The 22,278-nt window shown below is 33.4% G+C and overlaps 1 pseudogene across 1 annotated transcript in view; it reads right to left on the bottom strand.

Annotated features, from left to right (window-relative positions):
* The window catches only part of LOC143236198 (uncharacterized), a 92,511-nt pseudogene that overhangs the window by 17,794 nt on the left and 52,439 nt on the right, over window positions 1–22,278 (bottom strand). The window contains exons 16-20 of the transcript XR_013019510.1: window positions 20,163–20,303; window positions 10,871–11,056; window positions 10,417–10,557; window positions 5,616–5,739; window positions 3,544–3,675 (exon numbers count right to left, since the gene is read on the bottom strand). The product of XR_013019510.1 is annotated as an uncharacterized LOC143236198 (transcript). The remainder of the gene's footprint in view (window positions 1–3,543; window positions 3,676–5,615; window positions 5,740–10,416; window positions 10,558–10,870; window positions 11,057–20,162; window positions 20,304–22,278) is intronic.

Here is a 22,278-nt window from a genome sequence, read left to right as displayed (position 1 = left end):
TCATACAGTCGATATCCCTTGTTGCAGCTATCATATCCAATGAAACATACCTTCACAGACTTCATGTCTAACTTCTGTCTTGATGCATCTGGCACATGTGCATATGCAAGACATCTGAACACTTTCATGTATTCTACATCTGGTTTCTTCCCATATCATCTCTCATATGGTGTACTACCATCTTTTATTGCTGATGTGGATACTCTGTTACCCACATACGCTGCAGTAGCTACAGCTTCCGCCCAGTACATTCTTGGTAACTTAGCATGTGACAGCATGCTTCTCGCTGATTCCACAAGAGTTCTGTTCCTTCTCTCAGCAACACCATTGTGTTCTGGACAATATGCTACTTACATCTCATGATGAATGCCTCTTGACTTCAAATATTGCTGGAACTCATTTGACGTATATTGTCCACCATTATCTGTGTGCAGGGTTTTTATGCGCTCTCCAGATTCATTTGAGTACAACTTCTCAAATTCCTTGAATTTCTCAAAGACTTCTGACTTCTGCTTCAAGAAATACACTCTGCAGCATCTTGAGTAATCATCAATAAATGTAACAAAGTATTTGCTACCTCCAATAGATGGAATTTGCATAGGACCACAGACCACTGTGTACCAGTTGTAGTCTTCCCTTTGATCTGATTTCTCCCACTGACTTAAATGGCTTCCTGTGTATTTTACCTTCAGTGCATCCCTCACAGAAACTGGCTTCATCAGACTTCTGGAATTTGATTCCACTTACATTTCCACTCCTGACAAGCTTCTGTAACTGTGAAACACTGACATGCCCTAGTCGTTGATGCCATATATCCAAATCATTCATGCTGCTGTTTGAGGCTACTGAGGCATTCTCAATAACACTGGTATTACAGTCCAGTTGGTATAGACCATCATCCTTTCTTATACCCATGCCATGGAGTTGTCCTGATTTGCCTCGGATGTAACAGCAATTAACTCCAAACTGCACAATATTTCCTTTTTCAGTAGCAGCTCCTACTGAAAATAGATTGCTAGCTAATTTTGGTATACAAAGGACACTCTGCACTGTGACATGCTTTGAATTACTGACTTTAAATGTCATTTCTAGTGTACAGTTTCAAACTCCAAGAGCTTCAACAGTTCTTCCATCACAAATTCTAACTTGCTGAGGTGTGCTAAACTTGTGATAATTTGATAATATGTTCCTCTGGTATGTCATATATCTAGATGCACCAGAATCCACCAACCATTCCCCATTTCCTATTATTTTATCCTGGTTTGTTACAAAGGCAACACCATTGTTTCCATCAGTATAATCTTCTGCCACATTAATATCCACATTCTTAGCTTTGTGGACCATTTCCTTCAGTGTTGGACAATTGCATTTTATATGTCCCTCTCTGCCACACTTGTAACACTTGAAGCTGCTACCCCTTTTCTTTGTTTCTTGTGTTCCATGTGGTTTGAAGTTGCTGCGAGTGGCTAATGCAGTTGTTGATGTTTCATTCGATGCAGTCTTTTTCTTCATCAATCAGTGCCTGTTGCACAAATTCTAATGAGATATCATAAATTTTGGTTTCCAGGGCTGTTACAATTGTATCATAGCTAGCTGGCAGACTACCAAGTAAAGTAACAATCTGATCTTCTTCTGCTATTTCCACCCCAACTGCAGCAAGCTGATCTGTTAATTCCTTCATTTGTTTCAAATGTTTCTGGACTGTCATGCTTTCCTTCATCTCACATCAAAAATGCTTCTTTTTCAGGAATAGTTTATTGGCTATTGTGTTCCTATCAAAGTGAGCACGCAGTACATTCCATGCTTCCTTAGGAGTTGTGCATGAGGTGACAAGATAGAATTGTGCACCTTGAATATTCACAACAATTGTTGAAAATGTTCTTTCCCTTTTCCTGTTGAAATCTGCCCTTGTTTGATCATTGGCTGTCTCTGACAATACCTCTGTTTCAGTCACATGGCCCCATAGGCCTTTTCCTCTCAATAAATGTTCCATTTAAAATTTCCATGTGACTCAATTATTTTCTCCCAACTTATCAATTGATATTTTATCTTCCATTGTCAAACTATTTCATCCACAACTGTAATATTCCTTTCTTTGATTTAGATCTATTTCTCCCTTTATATGACTTAAGAAAATAGAATGTCAATCAATATTTTACTTACAGTTTATCTTGGTATTTCACAATGGCTTCCAGACAAAGAAAACGAATCACCCAGCACTTGTGATAAAGTATCCATGTAAATCCTGTACCATCCAACAAAAAGTGTCATCCAAAACTGTTCTACAGTAATCCTCAGTATCTCCTAGATTACTTGAACTAATAATTTTAAAACAGTTTCATCTGTTTAAGCACTATTAGAGTATTCCTGGGCCCATAACCTGTTGATATGTGTTTATTCATTGAGTACACATGTACAAAAAAACAACAACAAAGTGTGACATCCCAATACTTCCTGTTCCTGTCATAAATAATGTTTTCCTTGAGTTATTCCTAACTACAGGTGGTGGCACTTATCTCAATATTCTTAACATTTTATATGTTTCATGGAAAGTTTCTGGCAGCACATCTGAGATGCTCATTTTGTAAATCAATAAAGTACACCATGTAACACAAATTTTGTGTCTTGATAGTATGTGTTATTTCTTAATTGCTTATGTTGTAAAAGTACAGAAAATAGCCATTATTCCCTTCAAACTTTGCTTTTGTGATCTGGATAATGAATCTATAAATTAACCTATTTTCTATGTAAAAACAGGCAAATTTGCACATTTTCATTTACATAAGATCTGAATAAAACAACATATGAATCAATATTTACATGTATTTATACTAAAGTTATATAAAAATGTTTAGAAGTGAGTAGTTTTTTGAGATTTGCGACTGTAATGCAAATCACTTTCACGTATCAGCCCCCATATATAGCCTTCTATCATGTTTTCATTATATGCTCCGAGGTCACAAAAGCAAAGTTTAAAGAGAAAAATAGGTCTTTTCCATTTACTTTAGGCATAAGCAATTGAGAAATAACACTTTCTGCCCAGGAACAAACAAAAAGTAAAAATTTTGTTACACAGTGGTATATATTCATCACAAATGCTTATTTCTTTCTTACTTAAAAAAAAATCAAAGTTCAGTTGCAAAATCATCTATTCTCTTCAAGATATGACGTGTGCTGACATTTAACTACCTAACTTTTATTGAACAGAAACTATGTGTTTGTTCATCCTGATAAGTACTTGAAGTGCTTATTTTGTGATGTGCTAAATCAAACCTCACTTCCATATTTAATAGAATAAGTTTAAGATTTTGAACTTCATTCACCAAAATATCAATATGGAGTTAAAACTCACCATCATCGTCATGTACATCGATACTCAAAAACAATGTTAATTTCTCAAATCATTTTTACACTGTTGTTGCATTAACTGAAAAAAAAGAGCAAACAATAATTGAGCTATAAATCTATTCACTGTGTTCTAAATAAAAGTTGTTTTTCTCTGTGAGAAATGTAATAACACCTACAACTAATTTTAAAGCTTACCCTCACAGTTACGTCCATCACTACTTTGACGAAATCCGGGTTTGCAGTGACAATTGAAGGATCCTGGAGTATTTTCACAATCAGAATTCTGAGCACAAACTTGATTTCTATATTGCACACATTCATTGATATCTGTCAAAACATAAAAACCAAACATAGTATCAAAGTAAACACAACAAATCCTATTACTAGCATCAAATTACAATTTTAGAGGAAAGTGTATTATTAATAAAAGATAATTTAAAAATATCTAATCATAAAAATAGTTTTTATGATAATTCTGCATAATATAGTAGACTATAGTTCTTTAGGAAGCACTAAAAAGTCCACATAAATTAAGATATGGAATGATTTAATTTCACATACCTTGCACATAGTTGTATTGAAATAATTAGCTTCAATAAAACAGGTCAGAAAAAAGGTCATTTTGTAATACAGTTTCCCACTGTAAAATGTATTATAAAACTAAAACTGTAAAAATGTTTTTGTTGAATTTTACACAAAGCCACTCAAGGGCTATCTGCACTATCATCTGTAATTAAGAAGTGACAGACTAGAGAAAAGGCAGCTAGTCAACACTACCTAATGTCTATTCTTGGGCTAGTTGTTACCAACAAATGGTGGGATTGACTGTCACACTATAGTCAGTCAATGGCTAAAAGAATGAGTATGTTTAGTGATAGGATTTGATCCTGAGCCATTAGACTGCAAGTTCAGTGCCCTCGCCACCAGGTTATGCAGGCCTGTCTTAAAGATAAGATATATTTTTTTTGTTAAATGTAAAGAGCGATTTGTAAAAGATTTCTTATGGAAAGTATGCGTCCCTAATAAGTTCAACAAAAGTGTATAACTCATTTCCATTAGATGTACTATTTAAACAGTGCAAAGATAGTCTCAGTCTATTGTGGACTGTAAGTTGTTTTGCAGAGGAATCTATATTTTAATAATTTCTATTTTTTTAACAATACAATAACAGGTTCAGTTACTTCCTGTATGCTAAACTTTATTGAATTAACTGCTATAAACCACATGATATATCAAAACAGACAATTCAAGATCATGTGTTATTTTGAACATTTTATCATCATGGGATCTCAAGTGTAATAATTATTTTTAGTTTTTATTAACTTTTATTAAACAAATATATGCTCTCTAAAATTTTTTACATGTGATTTTCCTCAAGTATCTAACTATTCCATGAAAATAACCAAAATTAAATAAATAATGGTTTATTTGTGGTATTCAGGTATATCATATGTTTTATACTTCCTCATTTTAATGTGGAATATATAAAAACATATTTGTTCTTCTAAATCTGTATATTTGTAACATAACAGGTGGTTAAGCAAATCAATGACTTTGTTCTATCTGCCTTTGTTCCCTTGTTATTCTATGGAGATAACTCTTGTTCTGTTCATGAAGAGAATTGCTGTAATGCTGTACATTTTGAATGAATGTCAAAAGTCAATGTCTTCCAATGGTAGGCCAGATGATAGAGTTTATGTCCTTCTATATATCTGAATAAAAATGATCAATCATGTGATAATAACTAGTCATTAAAGGTAAATGTAACATTTCCTTTTGTGCGAGTAAATCACAGATTTAGAAATTCATGTTCCAGCTTTTGAGTGAACTTTTTAGTGGCAATACATCTCGAGGGAAGATGCAGGCTAATAAATGGATGAAATAAATGAAAAATGACCAACCAGCACCCATAAGCAAAATACACAAACACATAGTGTTTTGTGTTTTTATGATTCTCATAAAGTGTTACACATCATGTTCAGCCTGTATATTTCTTTGTTCAGACTTAGTTGGTTTACATGAATTCCATATTACTTTGTAATATATTCTGCTGGTCTTTATGTTATATATATAGATATGACCTAAATAATGCTCTTTTGGGGAAATAAGTTTCACTTAAAAATACAACAAGTTCATAATATTGTCCTGCATAACACAACTACGTAAAATAAAAAAATATATACTCAAATTTGTGCTGTTTTGAATGTTTTATTACAATTACCTGAGCCATTTCCATAACCTTTTGTATATAAATAGTCAGTTCTCACCTTCACACTCACGGCGAATGTTCTGTTGATAACCCTTTGGACACTCACAAGAGTAACCCCCGACGATTTTGACAGATTTGGTTTGGCCTACAATCATGTGTTCCTTTTTCACATTCATTAATATCTAAAATGAAATTATGAGTCATCAGTTCACAAACATTAAAACATGTAAAAAATATGAAATACTAAAGATCTGAAAATTATAAGACACAAAAAAACAAAAACTTAATTCCTTAAATTATGCATAATTAACCAATTCTTTACTACGGTAATCAAATCTGCATGTGTTGAAATTGATAATGTTTTCTTTAAAGATTAATAACTTTAATATAATATAACCAATTTCAATTTTGTTCTATTTTTTCATGTTTTAATCTAATAAAGTTACTGAAGATAGAATATGAAAACTTTCTATAGTTATTATAAAAAATCTGACACTATCTAGTACATTAGCAATATACATAAAAACAGTTTTTTTCAGTTCTACATTGCAACTTCACCTCCAACATTCAACAATGAATAAATGGGCTATATAGCTTTTACATACTGACTTATATGTGAAACCAAAGGAAAGATATACTAAATATGCACTGCTGAGCAGTTTTGTACAAGCCAACTTCAAAAACTAGCAAGATTTTCTTAACTGCCTACCAACACAACATACATAAGAATAAACTACACAGTAGCAGAAAGAAGATAGGCATCCCAAACTTGTGTGAGAACCTATCATGATTGGTTCATTCGAATCTGTAATCTCAATGCTAGGAACTGGCCTCAATGTGAAGGTAGGATGAGGGCTCCCAATCAAAGGGGTGCAATGTAATTGTGACAGTTCAACTCAAGTGAGTATCAGGAGGCCACATCACCAAAAAAGGTGATGGTTCAACTCCAGTGGTCCTGTAAATGATGTCAGGAGGTCACATCATCCAATAAGAATACAGCTCAACTCCAATTGTTGTGTAAATGTGATTCACCTCCTGTGGATGGCACACCTCAGCTATACCAGCGTAACACCTTCCAACCTACTCTCAACTGAATGGTTCTAATCTGTTTCCTGTGGAACTCATTCAGAAAAGTGTCCCCCTGGTCAAGCACCCCAGTTTTGAACTGGAAAGTGGTAAAGACTCTCAATACTCCATTCAAGAAAGGATGGTAACATTGTTGTGGAGAGTCCTGAGGAACAACATCACTGGAGACAGTGCAATGAGTGACTGCAAAACCCTATTTTGTAAAGCAGGCCATACCAATTTATGCTTTAGCATGGCAGGGATGTGCAGCAATCCCCTTCTGCTTTACATATGTAGTCCATAGGTGGTACGGTCCAGAATGGGCATGTTAATGAAGCAATTAAAGTGAGGTAAATATCCATCAAGTGATTTTGTGGAACAGCCTATCTCAATGATGAAGGTGTGGAGCCAAGGATGAGAGAGCAGGAGTCAACATGACTTACAGTGCAGAGTTAAAGAATACCTGGTCAGGTAGCACTTCTCACAGAGTAGGATCTATGTGATAAAAAGGGAAAGAAAGATTCCTAAAAAATATATAAATGAATAAAACTTAACAGTTAAATTCACAGGTGAGAAACAAAACCCCAACACAGAAGAAGGTAGGATATGATGATGATAGTGGCAGATGAATGTACATGGAGCAGTATAATATCCTCCAATGGGCAATGAATATGAGAAGTGAGGAAAAATGTAAAATGTCAGATTTGATGGGAACAAACATGGAATAATGTATAGGAGGAGTAGGGCAAACAAACCAAAGGGTGGACCCAATTCGTAAGAGTAGAAGGGGAATGATAATAAAGTAAGGAGAATTGTTATGGAATTAAAAAAATGGTTGCACTTACCCCAGAGCGTATGTACATGCAGTATAACAATATAGGGCTTTGACTGGACACAGAAGTCCATCTAGGTCTAGTTGAAGGTCTTGCTACAAAAGGAAATGATGAACCATTTCTGACAGAAGCTGACATGTCATGGGATCTTGAGGAGTAAGAGGAAAAGAAACAAGGTAAGTAAAAACAAGAAATTGGGAAAGAAATTAAATAACAAATCTTTCTGACAGAATCTGTATTGCCCATTGAGCATTGATGAAGGGAAGAAACAAAGAAGAAACTCCAACAGTTAAGCTTCCACTAGACCCAAACCAACAGGATAGTTATCCAACAGCAGATGTATGAAAGAAAAATACCTCAGAAGGGTGGTGATGGTAAGACAAAGGTGAGAATATTGGGCATGGGTAGGACAACCAGTATATTCAAGACCACCCCCTAAAGATATAACAATGAACCTTCTGCTAAACAGTAAGAAAGGGCATACAAATCACAAGTCCTCAGGGGGCAGAGCATACTGATCACCTCACTTAATTGTGATCTGCATGTACCCAAATATTAGGGGACAGAGGAAACACCAAAAGTGTTTGAGAAAACTGCTCATGTAACAAGGAAAGACGAGGAGAGAAAGAGATATGGGGAAAGAGATAAAACATCACAGACTTGAAACACAAAATCTATAAAGACCAAGTTAGGTCCAGGTAATTCCTCAGGATAAATTTGGGAAGGAATGGCAAACTCAGGAAGGGGTAAAAATGATCAAAATTCATGTCATTCTGAATAATTTGAAGAGGAGCCTGGGTAGAAAGGTTGACCCATATAGCATTCAATCTCCTGACACATAAAAGCAGAAAGATCCACCATTGGATGTCCACACCTGAGACTTCAGACAAAACATTGGTTGTTGGTGTAACCCTCGAAGCAATTAAGTGAACTTCGAATTCATAACCCAATAAATCTGCTCAAATTGATTGAGTTAAGAAATATAGTGGCAATATTAAAGTGGGACAAAAGAAATCAAAGGGAAAATTAACAGCTTCTTGCAAAAAGTGAAGTATTTGTCAAATGGGATGCACTAAGCACACCAAATATCTGTACTTAAATGCCACAAACAAGAAGTGAAGGTTTGGTAGAAGAGTGTAGAGGAAGTCAAATGCATCATGTGAGCATGTCATGCTACTATAGGTTAAGAGTTGAGGCATGATGATTTACACAAGAAACTTGTTGGAGCATAGTAATTCCAACAAAGGGAGGGGAAGTGCAAGGTTTGTGGCATGCATAAAAAAAAATGCATATATATAGAGAGCAGCATTGAACAAGAATAGCTAATCTTGTGAGAGGAGATAAGTACCATATCAGAAATGAGTTAGTCAAGGATGTTAACTGCTGTTTAAAGACTTTTTTTTTAACCAAATATCACCTTGATAGATAGGTTATATAAATAGATAAAACACATTAAAAGGCAGATACACATCCAGATTTTAGCAATCCAGTTTTGTAATTGGTTAGTTATATAAAAAAAAGAGATTATAAACTATGAAAAAAATCTTGTCCCTTCCAGAAAGATTACAATTCAACTCTGAAAAATTTAGCACCTGTTGTGAAGTCTTCATTAAAGTTTCTCTACCAGTTCTTTATCAGCTATTGTCAATGGCATTTTATCACTTAATTCAATTACATCAAACATTTAAAATTTAGATTAAGATCAAAATTCAGTTTAATTATCCTTGTAATAATGTATTAGTGTTATTACTATGCTCCAACAGGTTTCTTGTGTAAATCATCATGCATCAACTCTTAACCTATAGTAGCATGACATGCTCACATGATGCATTTGACTTCCTCTACACTCTTCCACCAAGTATCTCTTTAACTCTGTATTTTTTTTATCAGATCTACCAGGGATTTTCAAGAATTAGAAGTGTGTATAATAATAGTATTCCAGCCACACTATCTTTACCATATCCAGTTTGTTAAAGGTGTTTACACCATACCAACTTTTGTTTTGACAAATGCCATATTTAAACAGTGCTCCAACCACTGTCATGTTCATCATGTCCCTGTTGACCTAATGAGCTTTGAATTTGGTGAAATGCTTTATCAGCAATAGATATAGAAAACATGGTGTGACTGTAACACTATCATCATACCTTCTTCTAATTCTTGAAAATCCCTAAGGAACTAGATAAAGAATACAGAGTTAAAATATAATGGACCTGATATTAGTGTATTACAATAAGTATAATTAATTATAATATTATTTCCCCAACTTCTAAAAGGTGATTACACCATAGCATTTGTTCTTCTAGGAAAAGGTCTATATAACCACTGCTCCAACACTGTGTTTATTGCATCCCAACTTGTCTGATGAGTCCTGGATTGAGTGAAATTCATTATCTGCAATAGATATGGTGAATACAGTCTGGTTGGATAACAATTATTATAAACTCTTCTAATTCTTCAATATCCCTAATGGACTACCTAAAAAATGCAGTGTTAAAAATATAACTGGCCTGATACTAACATATTATGGCAAGTATAATATTAACTATAATCATACTTTGTAAAATGAGAAAAAAAGCATTCTATGTCATAAGAATTATCTTCCTTTCATTTCAATACAATTACCAGGTGTCAAGTTGCTGTCCAAATCATTCTGTTTTTATTGATCATTGAATTACTCTCCTTTTATTTAACTGATAACACATCTCTACTCATGTCCTTCTATATAGCAGAGAAGCAGGTAACAGTGTATTTTACTTATCCAGAAATTTGAAATACTGTTAATCTACCATACGAATATGTTCAGGAGCTAGATGGAAAGTATCTGTAAACAATACTAGTAATATCAAGTAACAAATAGTTTTTTTAATGGACCAAAAAGTTTCCTATTTTGCTACATAGCAATGCTCCTGACTAATCATTTCTGTTTTCCACTGACGAAAACCAAATAAAACTAATTACCATTACATGCTGTTCCATACTGGTTGGGTTCAAATCCATTTCCACATCTTATCTTATCTTCACAATAGTATGACCCTATTGAATTTCGGCACCTTTGATAAGTTTCACAAATATCTGGATTCTGCTGGCATTCATTGATATCTAATTCCATAATGATAAAATTCAAAGTATATCAGTTAATGATTTTCTATTTGATTATAAATTCCAGTAATTCAAGTTTATTAATTTTCACAGTTGTAACAAAATCAGGATGTTCACAGTTCCTGGTAAATTTGAAATACAACAAAAATGCTCCACCAAAAACCATTAACTACATGATATAAAATGCAAATGTTATGTGGTAAACAAATTCTTAAATATTTTATCTTTGGAGAACAACATTTTTTCTCATGTTCTCATTTATTAGCTTGTGATGTAAAACATTTTTTTAAAGAAATTAGCACCACAAACCTACCAACACAATACCCAGCAGAATCCACTTCCATTCCAACACCACAGCTTGGAATGGTACAAGTTCCATCTGATAAGAGTCTTTGACCACGAGGACATGTAGTCCTCTGACAGCGAAAGGATCCCTCCAGATTTCGACAAGTATATCCTCGTTCACAGTTGTGTGTTCCCAGTTCACATTCATCATCATCTAAAAATTAACAACAACAAAAAAAAACGTTTTTGATATATCCATCTACATCAACATGCAATGTATCTTAAACCTACACTATTCAAACAATACATTTCTTATATGGCATCATGTTTAGAAAGCTATACTTTTTTTTGTTTTTTTATAATACATAATGTGTAAAAGAACAAATTTTTAAAAATTCAAAAACATAATAACACCAGCTTTTACTGTTGCAAAACACTGATTTTTATAAGGATTTTATCCCCACTTTGGCAAATCACTATAATAATGTTAGTCTAAACCAAAGTAAAGACACTTTTTTTAAATTATTACTAATTGTGTTTTTTTAGTTTTGGTTTTCTTGTTTCAATACATTTTGCAGCATTAAAATTTTCTATATTACTCTAACTAGCTACGTTACAAATACAAGGTGTGATCAAAAATTTCTAAGACTTCTTCTGTTACAGGTACCAGTACAGAGGCAGCGAGTTTCACTGAGGTGTGTACAAAGCACAAATTGTGATCTATCCCACGAACAAGCCATTTCTCCAGACCTTATACCAGTGTTAGAAAAACATCTTCAAAGACAGATGTATCTCTTGCTCCTGTTATAATAAAATGGACAGAAAAGAAGAACATGTTTGCATCAAGTTTTATGTGAAAAATGGTAAAGGGAGAAACAGAAATCCTAGATATGTTATAAACTGCCTTTGGTGATGACTGCTTAAGTAAGACTGTTGTTTATCAGTGAATAAAATGCTTTCAAGATAGCTGAGAATTGGTCAAAGATGACCCACGTTCTGGGCAACCGTCGACATCATTCACTGATGAAACAGTCCCTAAGGTGAAAGGCAGTTAACCAGACCTTTAATAAAAAGATCTTAATTTGCTTGAGGGAGGAATTCAGTAACAACTGTCACAAGCTGTAGGAGAATGGTCACTGGTTTCTTCATCATGACAATGCACCTTCACACACTGCTGTGCCTATTCAAGACTTTTTGGCAGGAAAAACATACCTGTGATACCACACACCCCGAATTCCCCTGATCTTGCCCAGTGCAATTTTTCTTCTGTTCCCCAAAATCAAAATTAAGTTGAAAAGAAAGAGATCTGATGACATTCCAACCATCCATAATAATGTCAAAGCAGAACTTAGTTGCATAACAGTTGAAGACTTTCAGGATTGCTTATAAAAATGGTAGGAATGTTGAAACAAGTGTTTACCAACTGGGGGAAGATAACTTTGAAGGAGAAAGCATATAATATTGATGTATGTACATTATTCTTCAGAATAAAAGTGAAGTCTTAGAACGTTTTCAGCATACCTTGTATGCATCAATCCCTACTTGTCTTTATATAAATTAAAATTCTTTTTATTGTAGTTGTAAATATGAAATGTTTGTAAATAGAAAACACTTATTACTTTGATCAAAAAAGTAACTTTAGCTATATCTAGTAAAATGTTACAAGAACATCAAAGTGGCCTGCTGAATAAATAGTAAATACAGATGCATTATTCAAAAGCCATTAGAGACACTAAAGCAGGGGTGTGCAACAGGCGGCCCGCGGGCCACAACCCGGCCCGCCAAGCCATTTAGTGTGGCCCTAGTTGTTGTAATCTAACCATGTGGCCTGATCTGTAATCCAACGCAAATGGAATATTTTTAAAAGCATCGATCCTACGGGATTCCCAGGCTTCGACTCGACAAACTTCTAAAATTATCTTTGCTAGAGAGGAGCAGGCCGAATTCGATTGGTCGGCCTCCTTAGGGCATGAATAGGTGGCGTGAACTAGCACTATTGTCTACGACTCAACGTCATGTCCTGAACCTCGCCTTCGCCCGCTGGCGACAATTTTCCCTAACCTCTGCTGTCCGTCATTCATTATTGGTGAAAATTTTATTACCTTTTACAGTTACTACAAGAGATTGAAGGTAAATTGATTATTATTTAGCATATTGTTGTGACTTTACTGAATTTATTAAAATTTTTGCTTTCAGATGCATCTGATTCTATGTACAGTGTGACCTCGTTATTCGCGGGGGTTACGTTCTTTACCCTCCCGCGAATAGCGAAAAACCGCGAATATTGGACGCAGTTTTAAAACGTATATGTATGCGATTATATACTATATGAAATGCTTCCCAAACACTAATGATACTTATACTCATTGATGCAGTAATAATGTAGCAATATTGCATACTGTTATGTATTTCACTAAATTGTACCGTGCGTTACCGGGCTGTGCTTTGCCGTTTGCGTTGTTGAGGAATCTGAGGCCGTCAGCCAATAGCATCACCAATCTTGTTTGGTGAAGACGACAATTGATAAAAACGGCTTGATTGAGTAAATACAACAGAAATCTCCTCGAAAAGCCCTTTCAGTCTCTGTGACCTACAAAAACGCAGTTCGCGCATAACCCGCGAATATGCGGGGCCGCGAATGGCGAACCGCGAATAGGCGAGGTCACACTGTATTTTGCTCTTCTCAATTAATTTAAGTACCGGAAGGCTATGATCGGGATGCCAATTTAGAAACGTGTTTCTGTCCATAAGAGGTTCCATGTGTAAATAAATTCTATGTTTTTTTCTAATTTGCTATTTTCGTGAGAATAATTTTTGTTTTGATTTCAGGGCTAGTAAAATGTCAGCAGTTAAGAAACGAAAAATTGATGATGAGGGAAGGTTATTCAACAGTGAATGGTGCACAAAATATCTTGTTGTCCCACATAATCAAGGTGTTGTCTGCCTCGTCTGTCAAACTACAATTGCAGTCATGAAAGAGTACAATATTAAGCGACATTACGCAACTAAGCACTCCTCCCAGTTTGATGAAATTGTTGGTCAGGCACGAAAGGACAAAATTGAACATTTAAAACATCCATTGAAAAGCAACAAGGTATTTTACCACTTTCAAGAAAAATTCAGAACTGGTGACAAAACTGAGTTTTAAGCTTTGTGAATGTATGGCAGAAAAGGAAAGCCTTTCAGTGATGGAGAATTTATTAAAATTGTTTAACAATATTCACAGAATATGCATGTCCAGAGAAAAATATTTGGTGGAGCAAACTACCCTTTCCCGCTTTACTGTCTCACGCAGGACAAAAGATCTTTCAGAGGACATCAAAGAAACTTTGAAAGAGAGATTGAATTCGTGTGAAGCTTTCAGTCTGGCTTTTGATGAAAGCACTGATATCAATGACACATCCCAACTTGTCATTTTCATCAGAGCTGTTACTGCAGGCTTTGATATTTTCGAAGAGTTTTTAGATATGGCAAGCCTTTCCTCCACAACCACAGGACAGGATATTTGTGAACAAGTGCTTAAGGTTGTAGAAAAGTTTGAACTGAATCCTTATAAATTATGTGGTGTTACAACAGATGGTGCTCCTTCCATGACAGGTAGGACAAATGGATTCACCAAGAAATTTCTAACTGCAATTGGAGCACAAGACGTAGTTGTAAGCCATTGCATTATTCACCAAGAGAGCTTGTGCACCAAAGTTCTGGATTTTGCAGAAGTCATGAAAAATGTTGTCCAATGCGTAAATTATATTCGAACACGAGGATTAAATCATCGACAATTTAAAACTTTTTAGATGAGCTGGACAGTGAGTATTCAGATGTTTTGTACTTCTTTGCTGTACGCTGGCTTAGTAGAGCTGCTACTTTGAAGAGATTCTGGAATCTGCGAGAGGAGATTAAGTTCTTCATGGAGAGCAAACGTCAGAATGTGGACTTCTTGAGCAATGAGAACTGGCTGAATGACTTAGCATTCCTCACAGACATTACACAGCATCTGTCTGATTTAAACTTAAAACTACAAGGGAAAAGTCAACTTGTGAATAAGTTGTTTGAGCATATTTGTGCTTTTGAGAAGAAATTGGAACTTTTCAGGTTCAGTTGAGAAGAGCCATATTGACCCATTTTACATGTCTTGCAACCAGGAAACTGGAATTTCCTAATCTGGATTGCACCAAATATGGAACCAGTGTACAAAAGCTGCGTGATGAGTTTGCAAACAGATTTCCAGATTTCAGACAAACTGAAATTAGATTGAAATTGTTCGCTCAACCTTTGATTTGGCAGTGGAAGACAGTCCTGATGATTGCCAAATGGAACTCATTGAACTGCAGGCTGACATGGACACTAAAAGGAAATTCTCTGAAAACAGTTTGCTAGACTTTACAAACTCTGTGTACGTGAAAAGTTTCCCAATTTGTCCCGTCATGCACAAAGAATTGCCTCCCTTTTGGTAGCACCTACTGCTGTGAGCAATTTTTCTCCAAAATGAAGCTCATCAAAACCAAATGTAGAAGTCAGCTGACTGATGAACATTTGACCAGTCAGTTAAGAGTGGCAACCACTTCTGTCAAAGCTGATATTGACAAGCTCTGCAAGGACTCTAAATTTCAAGTGTCGCACTAAAATGATCACTCATGCAAAAATATAAAATATTATTGCTTGCATTTTGAGATTTTTTTTTAATTTATTATGCATGTACACGAATAAGCTTGTTTTTTAAGTGGCCCCGCTTGATTGATGAAGTTGGTTATATGGCCCACCGACGAAAAATGTTGCACACCCCTGCACTAAAGTAAGTAAATATAATACTTGTTATGGTTTTATCCCCATTTTTCAAGCTGGTAAAGCTTGGTTATAATTAACTATACTTGTCAGAAGACATCAGAGTTATAATTTTTGAAGATATTCACAAAATAGTTGTTGTTGTAGCAAATACTTATGCAAATAGTTTTCCAATTTTATAAAATATCTCAGAGACTAACCTTGCATTAAAAAATATAATAGACTTAATACTAATGTCTTCTGACAAATATAATTAAAAATAACATTATTGAACTTTCATTTATTATGTGAAGTGCATGCTAAAAGAAAGATGAAATAACAAATTAAACAACAAACTTATTAACAAAATGTAATAATTAGAAGATTTAATTATCAGTAATGTTAAACATTCAAGTTTTAACATACAAGTCTTGATATGAATTTTTTCTCCAAAACATAATACATTTTATAAATAAAAGTAGATAATCACTTATGAAAGTATTAACTTAACTCCAAAGCATAAACTATAAAAGTGCAAAGATTTTTTTGACAAATTCAACCTCAACAACCAAATGTTTTACTTGCTGTCATTGTAAGATACTCAATACATTTTGTATATTCATATACCAATTACATTTTGGAATGTGCAAATTGGTTTAACATTTTGATAAAAGTCACATTAGACTACAGATGCATGTTTCAGAATTGTTTTAAGTTAATAATAAAAAACAAACAAACTCTACAGCTTAACATGATTTTGATCAGAATTATTAGGCTTATTATTCAGTACACTGCCAGCTTTTAGTATCAAAGATTGCAACTTTAAAAGTCTTTGTCATGGTATAAACAACTGTTTTGTGTACATATTATTAATTTATTTATTTTGTGAATGAGTATTTTATGATAGTTTAGTTTTGTTCATAATAGAAGAGTGAGAGACAATTTTAAAGTAATTGTTACAACAAGTTTAGTTACCTAACTCAGTAACTGTCATATGTTGTATTTATAACTCATTGATGTCGAAATTACAGAACATCTTGTGAAATTTATTGATGTTGAAGATATGTAGGAAGTAGACAATTTAGTAATAAACATGTAAGTTGTATGAGAGGGCTGAAAAAAGCAAAAGACAAAGACAAAGCAAACGAGAAAAAATATCCAGGAAAAATAGATGCTCAGACAGCAAAAGAAAACCCAACAATTAATACAGGCTCAACACTTGATATATGTCACAGTAAAAGAGATAAAAATAATAGTTTATTTCATCAAAGAGAGTCCTAAAAATTTAACCTGTGTGTGTGGACTGTGATAAAAAAAAATGTAGGTGTTTATTGGAAGTAGACCTAAATACAGAAAAGAAGCAGATGATTTTAGAAGTATATAAGCTGTGATAATTTGACAAAATGTAAGTAAACTATGCTCAGACAGTTTGGTAGTAGTGTGAGAGAGAGACAGAAAAAAAAAAAAAGTTTAACTTGTCACCTGAATTGTAAAGCAACTGAATAGGCCTAAGTGGAGTTTTAACAAAAAGAAGAGAACTATACAGTGTTTATGGCATACCTATGATTCCTGCAGCGTGAATCATTTGTTGTACATATGTATAACTGGTTCCAAATATATATATATACACACACACATACACACATTATTTTGAAATCAGGTGAATAAAGTGCTGTTTGTTTATTTGTTTTGAATTTACAGCCAACAAGTCAGACACCTATTGTAAAAGAATCCTACAACTAACAACACCACCAATATTATTTAACCTACTTAATAAATACTACTACTACAGTATAAAGTATTAAGAAGAATAAGACTTCATTATTTTGACAGTGTTTACATTGCATATATAAATAGCATTTAAAACAAACTATTGTTTCTCATTTTTCAGCCAAGCTGTTCAGTTCTTGCACTGAACAAAAGCCTCTTGGACATATGTGATTTCAAGAAGACAAAAGTTAGATCTCAAAGTTAACATTTCTGATTTAAAACAAATAATGAGAAATTATGAGAAACATAAAAGTTACAAAAACATCTGCAATTTAATGTATATTTATCAAAAATATTTAGTTTATTAGTTTACAATGCTTGTACACTTAAATCATTCATATCCATAAAATGATTTGAAGGCTTTTATAAACTGTGTATTTATCAAAGTCAACAACTACACTTCAGGAATTTAAAAAAATGGTATTAGAAGGACAATTTTAAGAGTCTCAAAATAAACTATTTTATTTTTCAAGGTCAAATCCTGTTGTAATAGAAGTCCATTAAATTAAGGTAACTGAAATGAAGGTAAAGTCAAATGAAACAAATTTTTATCACCAGTTCCATCAGTAGTATTACTTTTGCATCAAGAAATAGTCAGCCACACTAAGAATTTTTCAACTGTTTGTTTAATAGAGTAAAAGCATTTTTGTCTAGCATATTCCCACCTGGAAACCTCTCATAACCAGAAATTTCAAATGCTCATTGTGGCTATTTAGGTACTAATGAGTGTTTAAATGACTTTTTGCTGATCTGCAAATCTTCAGCCTTAAACTGGCAAGCTTTCACAAGGATACTTAGTTGGTGAGTGCATTATAATGTATTATATTACTTTATTTTAAATACCAGACTTACAGATGATTTTATAGAGTTTTAGGTTTTTTTTATAACATTTATTATTGTTTAAAACTCTTGTTGTTATAGTTAATGTATAAAAAACTCTACACTTTAGAACAACAACAATTGCTTCTCTAACTGGAATTTTTCCATATCCAGCACTGACTAGTCCTGGAAGATGCCAGATAATAGCTTTTACTGAACAAACAGAAATATTCTTCACCTTTTTGCAATGGTTCAGGTTTCAAAGGCCACATCATTTGTGTTTGTTGACTTGCATTCAAAATTTTATTGAACTTAGATAATAAGTTTGGAACCAACTTGTAGATTATAATTAATATTATATATGAATTAATTTCTTAATTTAAGAGTAAATATTAAACAAACATATGTACACGTATATTTCAGTAAGTCATGTGGTATGTTGAATGCAGCAGTGTTTACAATTAAATGTTTGTAAAGTCAAAATACTAAGTCTATAGTTTCATATAAATTAGGAACTCAAATTACTAATATTATCAAGCTAGAATATCAAATTTGAACCTCGTATCTCTTTATTTTGCTGAGATATGGCTTCCATACTGAATTATACACAATGGCCCTGTTCAAATCTTTCAATTTATTTGAAACAGTCCCTTATATACTCTTAGTACAGCATACTGTACTGTATGACATGTGAATAACCAATCAACAGCTTAGAATGCTCCAGAGTGGTTTTATCAGCTATTTTATTCTTTGAAAAAGCTACCACATTCTTTCAATCCAAGTTTCCAAGGAGGTAGGTTGTGTATTTAGTCTGCTTGTAGTTTCAGGTTTTTTATAATCTAAATAAATCTTAGTTACTGAACTTAAAAAATTATAGTAGACTTCTATAGTATCAGTGTAGTTATTTATGATTTTTTAGTTATTCAACTGTATATATACAAAAAACCTAAAAAAACTTTTGTTTTATCTCCTATACCTGCAAAATTTTAAAAGTTTTAACAACATACATCCAGCAACAACCGAGTACAATGGTCATAGTGAGAAGAGAAAAATTTTTGTTTTATTTCTCGATTTATTGTTCTATATTTAAAAAAAAAGTTTAGTAATTTATTTCTAAATAGTAATGATCTTTATACATGTATATAATGTATAATAATTGAAATGTGACTGTGTATTACAAAATACACTAAAACTCAATCAAGACAGGGAAGACTAAAGGTCAATTTTATATTACTGGATATGTAACCTGACTGCAAATCCACTGCATCAATACAAGCTATGTAATGTTAGCTAAGTATGACTTGAGGGTCAATAAAATAAAAAAAGTAATAAATATTATGTAAATATATAGCATTATGAGGCTTTAGCTTAGACTAAATATTTAATTTTTATGTTATACTATGAAAAAAACATAATTTATATTTATTTCCTAACTTTTTTAAGATGGTTACAAGGTTGGTCAAGTGACAGAACCCACACAGTTACAGTATAGAAAATAACAAAACATAAAGTTTTACTGAAAACAAATATTTCAAATGTATTTAAAAGGTTTAGAGATCACACAAATAATGTTTGAGATTTTTGTGACAAAGAACAGTTTTTCAATTGTAATGTGAAACCACTTTGCACTCAGACTAGTAATGAAACAGACTCTATTTTCACAAATAAATCTTTAGTAAAAATATTTCGTTAAAAAATCTGATTTTTTGTGTACAAAATACTTGTAATCTTTACTGAAAGTCTACCAACTTTTGGGAAGATATACATGCTGTATCAAAAGTTACAGTGCAAATACATAATGTGTGCAAATGTGTTGATGAATTTGTGTATATTATATTGAGCCCATTATGAAAGGATTAATAAGTACATGTAAATATTGTATGTTGTTAATAATGAAATAAAAAGCATTTAGAAAAAAACTTGAAAAACTCCAGATCACACTGAAATTGTGTTCTGCACCTTGTACTTACCTTCACACTTCCCTGTTGTAGAATCAAGTGTATAGCCTGTTCCACAGCTCTGGATCCGAATACAAACATATGAGCCAAGTGTATTTTCACAGCGTTGACCACTTCTGCAGTTGTGTAGCCCTAATGGGCATTCATTGACATCTAAAAACATAAATATTTAATTATACATCTACTCACAACAGTGTATGCAAAACTGGGCAAGTAAAACAAAAAATTAAATTACACTTACCCTGAAATTTCTATGACCAGAGTCCTTTTTTCTGACATGCAGCTAAGTTATAAAAAAATGCAGACAAAAATATATCTCACTGTTATAATCAATTTCTCATTTTTGGGATGAAAAAGCAAAAAAAATTAAAAAATCTCCAAAACAAATAAATAATACATTCATCTTTCTATACTCAAAATCAAACAGAAATAACATAGTTACTACTGTATATATTATCCCATCTGCAGAGCATAGCCAACACTGCACGGGGGTGTTATTTTTTAACTCAACAATGTGGACCTGTTCTTCCACAAATAACTTAAGTAATTGACATAATAATCAATGTTCCAATAATACTTACCTCTTCTCACACCACAGCTATTATTCAACTACCAGGTTTCTTTTCCTTTCCCATTCAAAAATTAGTCTTTTAGACTCCATTTAATTATTCTTAGCAATATTTGTCTTGTGACAAACTCCACCTACATCAATGCACCTTCTGTCCTAATACTGTAATATAAGCACCTAATTCTAATAATGTTATCATTTTTCGAGACTGACTCAATACACAGTGTATAACACCAGCTCTTAGTGGGGAGGAATGGTTGGATAGCATGAGAAAGGTAAATATTGTTAGAAATTTTCTATTTTAGAAAATGTTAACTTCCAAAACATACTTAACACCACTCAAATTACAGCTAGAATTCCCACAGTGGGAAGGAAGAAGAGTCAGTGAGGGTATTATCCATGTATAAAACATCTGCATAGATCATGTGTATATTAACAGAAGATTGGCACTCTAGTGGAGGAACTGCACTATTTACAGAACAAGTATGCTCTTCACCTGCAACTTAATACATCTACTGTGGGTAGAACATTAAACAATTTATCATCACCATTTTCCAGGCTCTAACCAGACAGCTAAGGTTTCACTATTCCAGATTGGGTTTGATTGATTGATTGATTTAATGTTTTATGGCACAAAGCAGCGAGGCTATCTGCGCCAAACATCCAGTAAAAATGTAAAAATAAAGTAAATGTAGTAAAAGACATTAATGGAAATGAAGGTAAAACAAAAAAGTATAAAACCAATGTTGGCACCTATTCTACAATGTTAAGATAGAAGGCAGAGTATAAGAAGTTGTAAGGTATTTACTCTAGCAAAAAGGTAATGATCATAACCCACCAGGAAGACTAACAGGTAAGTTCAAGAACCACCGTCAGTCACCTGAAGTTGGCCTTTCCAGTCCTGGTTCCAGGTTATGTGTCATAGCAGCCAGTATCAAAATGTAAAAGAATAGAAGTTTTAAAAGACACATTGCAAAATTGCAATAATGAGTAGCCAAATGTCCAGTAAAAAGATAAAAGTCAAGTAAATGGAGTAAAATTTGTAAAAGTAAATGAATGTAAAAACAAAACAGCAATTAAAACAGAAAATGGTGTAAAAACCAATGGTGTTATCCAGTCTACAAAGTTGTAAAGTATTTACTCCAGCAAAATGGTAATGATCATAACCCGCCAGGAAGACTAACAGGTAAGTTCAAGAATCACCGCCAGTCACCTGAAGTTGGTCTTTCCAGTCCTGGTTCTGGGTTATGAGTCAATATGGCCAGTACTAAAAGGTAAAGTAGTAAAAGTGTGAAATGATATGCAGCAAAAGTATAATAACAACTCGCTAGGACGACTAACGAGTAGTTCAAACGGATAGTTCAAACAGTAGCGTTAGTCACCTCAAGTTGGCCTTTCCAGTCCTGGTGTTGAGTTATTTAATGTTCTGGCCATTGTCCAATGTCAAATTGAATGAGAGAGATTAAAACTGTAAAAAAGGAACCACAATTAAAAAGATGTAATGAATAAATATGCAACACTTAAATGAGATTAAAAAGATTAATGGCCATTAAAAAATTA

This window comes from Tachypleus tridentatus, chromosome 13 (genome assembly GCF_004210375.1).
Source record: "Tachypleus tridentatus isolate NWPU-2018 chromosome 13, ASM421037v1, whole genome shotgun sequence".
NCBI lineage: Eukaryota > Metazoa > Arthropoda > Merostomata > Xiphosura > Limulidae > Tachypleus > Tachypleus tridentatus.
This window is presented reverse-complemented; position numbering and strand designations above follow the sequence as displayed.